The sequence below is a fragment of the Callospermophilus lateralis genome, chromosome X (assembly GCF_048772815.1).
Source record: "Callospermophilus lateralis isolate mCalLat2 chromosome X, mCalLat2.hap1, whole genome shotgun sequence".
In the NCBI taxonomy this organism is placed as follows: Eukaryota; Metazoa; Chordata; class Mammalia; order Rodentia; family Sciuridae; genus Callospermophilus; species Callospermophilus lateralis.
The window spans coordinates 92619011-92627023 of record NC_135325.1 but is presented as its reverse complement, the minus strand read 5'-3'; positions in this window follow the sequence as shown (position 1 = coordinate 92627023).

Genomic DNA, 8013 nt, shown 5'->3' with positions numbered 1-8013 from the left:
TCTAGTCATAGAGCAGTATCTCTCCATTTAATCGTGAAACCTAATAATACATTTTTTTAAAGACAGACACACACACACACACAGAGAGAGAGAGAGAGAGAGAGAGAGAGAGAGAGAGAGAGAGAGAGACAGATTTTTTAATATATATTTTTAATTTTTCGGTGGACACAACATCTTTATTTTATTTTATGTGGTGCTGAGGATCGAACCCAGCGGCCCTCGCATGCCAGGCGAGCACGTTACTACTTGAGCCACATCCCCAGCCCCCATAATACATTTTAATATCATAAGGATAGCCATCCCTCTTCTTGTTTTGGAAATCTCTCTCTCTGTCTTTCTCTCTCTCTCGGTTTTTTTGTTTGTTTGTTTGTTTTTGTTTGTTGTTTTTTTTTTTTTGTGTGTGTGTGTGTGTGTGTGTGTGCAATACTGGGGATTGATCCCAGGGGTGCACTTATTACATTTTTTTTTTGTGCATATATTTTAGAATTCGCTTGTTTCATTCTCTACCCCAATTCTACTGGTATTTATTTATTGATATTCATTGTGATTATAGAACAATTTGGTCTAAAACTGTGTGTTTTCCTACCTAAAAAAATGGGTGCCTTCCCATTGCATTTCAAAATTGTTAAAACAGACATTGCATGTTTCTTGTTAAACTTATTCCTAAGTAATTATCTGCTTGTAGCTTTTGTAAATGGTATCTTTTTTTCCCATTATAAATGTAACTGTCTGTTAATATATAAGAACTCTCTCTCTCTCTCTCTCTCTCTCTATATATATATATATATATATATATATAGGCTATCTTGGATCTTTTATTCTTTCGTATTATTTTAGGATTTTTTTCTAGTTCGGTGAAGAATGTTATTGGTATTTGGATGGGGATTGTCTTGAATCTGTAGATTGCTTTTGGCAATATGGCCATTTTAATAATATTAATTCTGCCAATCCATGAACAAAGGCTGTTTTTCTATTGTATAGGTGTCTTCTGTTTCTTTCTTCAGTGTTGTATAATTTTCCTTGTAGAGGTCATTCACTCCCTTGATTGATTTTATTCCTAAATATTTCTTTTGAAACTGTCGTGAATGGATTTTTTTCTAATTTCTTTCTCAGCAGGTTCCTTATTGGTGTATAGAAAAGCTACTGATTTTTGTATGGTGATTTTGTATCCTGTTACTGTGTTGAATTTATTTATAAGGCCTAAAAGTCATTTGGTGGAGTCTTTAAGATCTTTAAAGTACAGGATAATAAGGGATTAATTGACTTCTTCCATTCTTATTTGTATACTTTTTAATTCCTTCTCTTTCCTAAGAGCTCTGGCTAAATTCCAAGTACTATTATGAAAATAGGAGTGGTGAGAATGGACATCCTTGTCTTTTTCCTGATTATAGAGAAAATGCTTTCAGTTTTTCCCCATTCAATGTGATGTTGGCTATGGGTTTTTCATATGTAGCCTTTATTATGTTGAAGTAAGATACTTCTATATCTTTAGGGCTTTTTATCAGGAACAGGTGTTGAATTTTGTCGAGGCTTTTTCTGCACCTATTGAGATGATCATATGATTTTTATCCTTCATCCTGTTGATGTCATGCATTATGTTGATTGATTTGTATATGTTGAACTATCCTTGTATTCATGGAATGAAATCAGCTTGATCAGATGTATGATCTTTGGTGTGCTGAAGAATTTGGTTTGCAAGTATTTTACTGAAGATTTTTACATCTATGTTCATCAAGGTTGTTGATCTGTAATCTTTTTTCTTTTGCTGTTTTTCCATCCCTATCTGGTTTTGATATAGGGTAACACTGGCTTCAGAGGATGAGTTTGGAAGCATTCCTTCTCTTTCCATTTCATGAAATAGAGGAGTATTGAAGTTATTTTTTCTTTGAAGGTCTGGTAAAATTCAGCAGTGAATCCATCTGGTCCTGGGCTTTTTGTGAAGACTTTTTATTACTGTTTAAATCTTGTGGTTGGATATGTTTAATTTTTTTTATATCCTCTTGGTTCAATTTTTGTAGATATTTTTGTGTCTAAAAATTTGTTCATTTCTTCTAGATATTCCAACTTATTGGAATATAAATTTTCAAAGTAGTCCCTAATAATCCCTTGGGTTTTAGTGGTATCTATTGTAATACCCCATTTTCATCTCTAATTTTATTTAATTTGGGTCTTCTCTCTTTCTTTTGATTAGATGAACTAACAGCTTTTCAATCTTGTTTATCTTTTCAAAGAATAAACTCTTTGTTTCATTGATATTCCACACCATTCTTTTGGTTTCTATTTCATTATTTTCAGCTATGATCTTTATTATTTCTTTCCTTCTACTGGTTTGGATTTGGTTTATTCTTGCCTCCTTAAGAACTTGAGATACTTCATTAGGTTATTTATTTGAAATGTAATTTTCAAACAAACAATTTATAGCTCTGAGTTTTTAGTACTTACAGCTATAGACTTCCCTCTTAGAACTTTCTTCACTGTATTCCATAGATTCTGGTATGTTGTATTCACATTTTCATTTGGTTCTAGGAGGTTGTTTATATATTTTTTATTCTCACCATTGTATTCAGTTCTCAAAGTATATAGTAATTGTTTTCTTGAATTCTCTAGATATAAACTTATCTCATAAGCAAATAATGTAGACATTGCCTCCATGACTGTATTTTTTATTTTTTTCAGAACTGAGGGTTGAGCTGAGGGGCCCTTTACGACTGAGCTTCATCCCTAGTCTTTTTGATTTTTAATTTTGAGACATGGTTTTCCTTAAGTTGCCCAGGTAGGCCTCAAACTAAAGATCCTCCTGCCTCAGCCTCTTGGGTAGAGTTCACTGGGATCACAGGAATGCACCACCAGGCCTGGCCATCACTTACTTTTTAAAACAAACTTAAAATCTGTAATAGTTTTAGATTCACAAAAAAAATGCAAGAGTGATATGCAGAGTTCCCATATATCTCACACATTATTGTTACTAAAGTCCATACATTCAGACCTCCTTAGTTGTTTTTTTTTTTTTTTTTTATTAGCTACACATGACATTACAATGATCTTGGCAATTCATACATTTGAATCAATTGGGGTATAATTTCTCATTTTTCTGATTGTACAGATTGCTTTCAGAATCACATTGGTCATACAGTCACCTGTATACATACAGCAATCATAATGTTTATTTTATTCTGCTGCCCTTCCTATCCCCCCTTCCTCTCTTCTCTCCTCCCATAACATCTCTCTATCCAATCTAATGTGACACACTTCTTTTTTTTTCTCCTCACAACATCATACATGTATTCTGTATAACGATGAGGGTCTCCTTCTATCTTCCATGCAATTCCCCTTCTCCCTCCTTTTCCCTTCCTCCTCCCTTCCCTATTTAGTGGTAATCTTCTCATGCTCTTTCTCCCTATCCCATTTTGAGTCACCCCCCTTATATCAGAGAAGACATTCAGCATTCGTTTTTTAGGGATTGGCTAACTTCACTTAGCATAATCTGCTCTAATGCCATCCATTTCCCTGCAAATTCCATGATCTTGTTATTTTTTAGTGCTGAGTAATATTCCATTGTGTATAAATGCCACATTTTTAATCCTTTCATCTATTGAAGGGCATCTAGGTTGGTTCCACAGTCTAGCTATTGTGAATTGTGCTGCTATAAACATTGATGTGGCTGTGTCCCTGTAGTATGCTGTTTTTACAGACCTCCTTAGTTTTTACCTACTATTTCTCTGGCCCAAGAACCCATGTAGAGTAAAATATTACATTGTTTAGTTGTGCTTCTTTGGACTTCTCTTGATTCTTTCAATTTCTCAGACTTTCTTTGCTTTTGATGGCCTTGACAATGTTGGAGAGTACTGCTCAGGAATTTTACAGAATGTGCCTCAGTTAGGATTTGTATTTTTTTTTTCCCTCATGATCAGTCTGGTGATATGTTTTTTAGGGGGGAGGAAGACCATAAGGGTAAAGTGACATTTCCATTACACCATATCAGAGCTCCACACTACCAGCATCACTAGATCACTAGTCACTGTTGATGTTGATGATATATATAAAGGTGAAATTCATTGTGGTATATTCATATAGGTGCATACCTAATTTGATCAAATTTTTTTGGTGCTGGGGCTGGGGCTGTAGCTCAGAGGTTGAACGCTTCTTGCCTAGCAAGCATAAAGTACTATGTTCGATCCTCAGCACCACATAAAAATAAAATAAAGGGACTGTGTTCACCTAAAACTAAAAAATAAATGTTAAAAATTTGGCAGGGGGAGTTCTGGGAGTCAAACCCAGGGCCTCATACATGACAGACAAGCACTCTACCACTGAGCCACATTGCCAGCCCCAATTTGGTCAATTTTATTCAGAAGTTCCTTCCTTTTCCCATTCCTCCCCCCTCTCCTTCTATCCCCTTCCTCTACTCCTCTTATCTCCCTTGTAGCTCTTATTGTTGCATTTTGACCATTTGGAATTCTTTTCTGTCTCCCTTTGACATATTCCCATCATTATAGGGCTTCCCTCCACCCACAGTATTTCCTCTTCCATGTTTCTTCCCTAAATCTTTGAAATAATCATTTCTCTGAGGAATCTGTTCCCTTTTATTAGAAAGGAGTATTAGAAACCAAGATCTGGCCACTAGATGTATTTGTTGCTACCTGCTCGTTTCTTTTAGGTTTTTGAGGATGTCATTTATTTTGGGCCCTTTCAGATAATAGCACAAAGAAATAGATGCACGTATACTCATTAGTGTACATACACAAATATTTCTATATTCAACCATCCATGTGTATAAAGGTTAAACACACATTCCTATTGATATATACCCAACAGTAACCTCTCACCCCATGGATCATTGTTACCTTTCCTTTTGTTTATCTGCTGCTTCCCATTCCAACCATGAAGAACCTGTCTTCCACCATTTGCCATCTACCTGATTGTTCAAATACAAATGGTGGTGTCAGCATTAAGAACCCATACCCCTATGAGAACAACATCATTGACTAGAGTGCTCATGACAGTTTATTTTACAGACTCCACTCATTTCTAGTTACTTAGGTCAGCCATGTTATTCACCATTCTCTTCAGTGAGATTGTTTCCTACATTTATAATACAGACATTGTGTTGTCACATTCTGCATTCCATATGAGATTCCCCTGACCTAAATGATTTCTTCAAATGTGCAAATATTAAGGTTCATACTTTGTGCTGTACAGTTCTATAAATTTTGACAAATATATAGGGTCATGTAATTACCCAACAAACTCATACCAAATAGTTTCACTGCCCTAAAAATTCTCCTGTCTGTCACCTATTGAATCCTCATCCCATTCCCTCTGGATTCCTGGCAATTGCTGATATTTTTACTCCATGGTTTTACCTTTTCTAGAATGTCACATAAGTGAAATCATGTCATATGTATCATTTTTCAGACTAGCTTATTTCACTTAACATGGTGCATTTAAGTTTTACTCATGTCTTTTTATGGTTTGATAGTTCATTTTTTTTTCACTGCTGAATAATGTTCCATTATGTTGATCCACAAGTGAATTTACCCATTCAGCTCATGAAGAATACTTGGTTGTTTCCAGGTAGATTTTTTTCCCCCACATATGAATAATGCTGCTATGAAATTTGCATGCAGGTTTTTGTGTGGGCATAAGTTTTTGCATTAGTTGGGTAAACACCTGTGAACATCCTTGTTAGATCATATGTTAAGACTATGTTTAGTTTTATTAGGAATTGCTAAACTTATTTCCAGAGTAGCTGTACCATTTTGCATCCTCATCAGCAATGAATGAGTGTTCCTGATGATCTGCGTCCTCACAAGCAGTTGGTATTGTCAGATTTTTGTGTTTGGATAATTCTCATAAGTGCGTAGTAGTGTTTCACTGTTTTAATTTCATTAGTGTACTTTTTAAATTGGGATACTATATTTATACAAAATAACGAAATTAGTTGGTACATATTTGTTCATGCACATGATATAATCATGTAATTTGGTCAATATCATTCCCCAGTATTTCTCCTTTCCCCCTCCTCTTCCCTCCCCCTGGTCTCTTCCCTTTACTCTACTGGTTTTCCTTTTTCCTTTCATGAGATGGCCCCATTCCCTTTTTCATCACTATCAAGTTATCACTTCTATATTTCCATTTCTTGCAGCATTTGTTTACATTGCATTTTATTACCATAATTTCCACAGCTGCCTTATAATTAATTCTATGTTTAATAGATTCAGTGCTTACCAGAACTTTTTGCTGCTCTTTATTTAATTAGTTCTTGGTTTGCTCAATGAATCCTCTAGTACTTTTTTTCCCCCCATAAAGGACTCATTCCTTGATTTCATGTGTATTTGAAGATATCTGTCTAATTACTCTATTTTCCTTTTCTGTATCACTTAGTGCTTCAATGTAAAAATTTAAGGTTAGCACGATAAAGACCCCCTCTGTTAGGGAGAACTTAGGCAACACTATTTTGAAACATACCCTCCATCTTAGAACAACTGTCACCGCAGGGTCACTCTGACCCAGAATGATGGTCAGCCTGACCTAAAAGGCAGATAATACTCTGTAACAGGAATTGTTATCTGGGAGTGAAATCTTGAGAAACACCGTGTTCCACATGGAACAGTGACCACCACAAAGAGATGACCACAAGGACATTTTTCTGACAATCAATCCTCTAGCAATGGCCAAACTACAAAAATTTCCGCACCCCTTCACTCCCCTATAATTTTCCTAGGCTGTAAGCTCCAGTCCCACTGGGACCCTCTCTGCAGGTTTGCCCCGAATAAACAGCTATGTTACTGTTGAGTCCCTCTTCTCTTTTTATTTCCTTCATTCAGTTGTTTCCTTACATCCTCCTTCATGTTTGTTTGTTCCAGAGTGTTCAAAGGAGTATTCCTATGTCTTTGAAAGCCAGGAACTTTACTAAGATATTCTTATTGTTTCTTTGAATTTCAGAAAATTTTCTAATGTGGTTTTGAATAAGTTTTCTGTTCTAATTTTTTTTTTTTTTTTTTTTTTTTTTGTGGTGCTGGGGATTGAACCCAGGGCCTTATGCATACAAGGCAAGCACTCTACCAACTGAGCTATCCCCAATCCTGTTCTAATTTCTTCTTGTCTCTTTTTGTGGGAAATCAATAATGTGTTGAAGCTCCTATTTATGTCATAAAAAGTCAATTGTTTCTTCCTAGTTCTTTTATGTTCTTTCTTCAATATCGTGGATTACTTTTCTCAAGCCAATTTTCTTTATCCCTTATGGTGGTTTTGATGATGTCTCTTCACTCACTGCTTCCAGGGTAGTCTTAATTCTTGAAATAGCTTGATTTTTCTCTTTCACTTCTTTCCTGATCTCTTCCAACTCACATCAAACTTGTTTTTCTTTCTTAAGCACTTTTGTGTTGATTTCTTGTTTTGTATATGCTTTTTAAAGGGAAGACACTTTTCCCCATCAAATTTTTTGAATTCTTAGCAATATGTCTAATAAGGATTTGCCCCCATCCACAACAATATATTTTAATGATTACTCTTCATCTGTTATTTCTTTACCTTTTTCTACTCTTTGATTTATTTTCTGGTAGTACATTTACATATACATCGGTTCATTTAAAATTACTCCTCTTTAACTTAGGTAGTTCTTCCTAGACCAGCTGTTTGGTGGGATACACAATGGCTCCCAGGACTGGGAAGCACTTTAAGCCAGGAGTGAACAAGAAAAGTCAGAGATGGATCCCAATTGAGGTCTTCTTGTTCATATGCAGAAGTCACACCAGGAGGCTAACCAGTAGACATATTAATGAGCACAAGCAAAGCCTATTTCAAATGTAAAAGACCAATTCTTTTGTCCCAGAGGTAGAGGAAAAGGGAAGATTGGGATGAACCCAGATGGAAGTTATAGAAAAGCTTAGCCTTGATACTTTTTCAATGCCTGTTTTACATAAATTTTGGTCCATGCTCTACCCAGAACCATATACAAGCTCAGAAACCAGCATACCAAAATTTTTTGAATTTTTTTTTTTTTTTTTAACT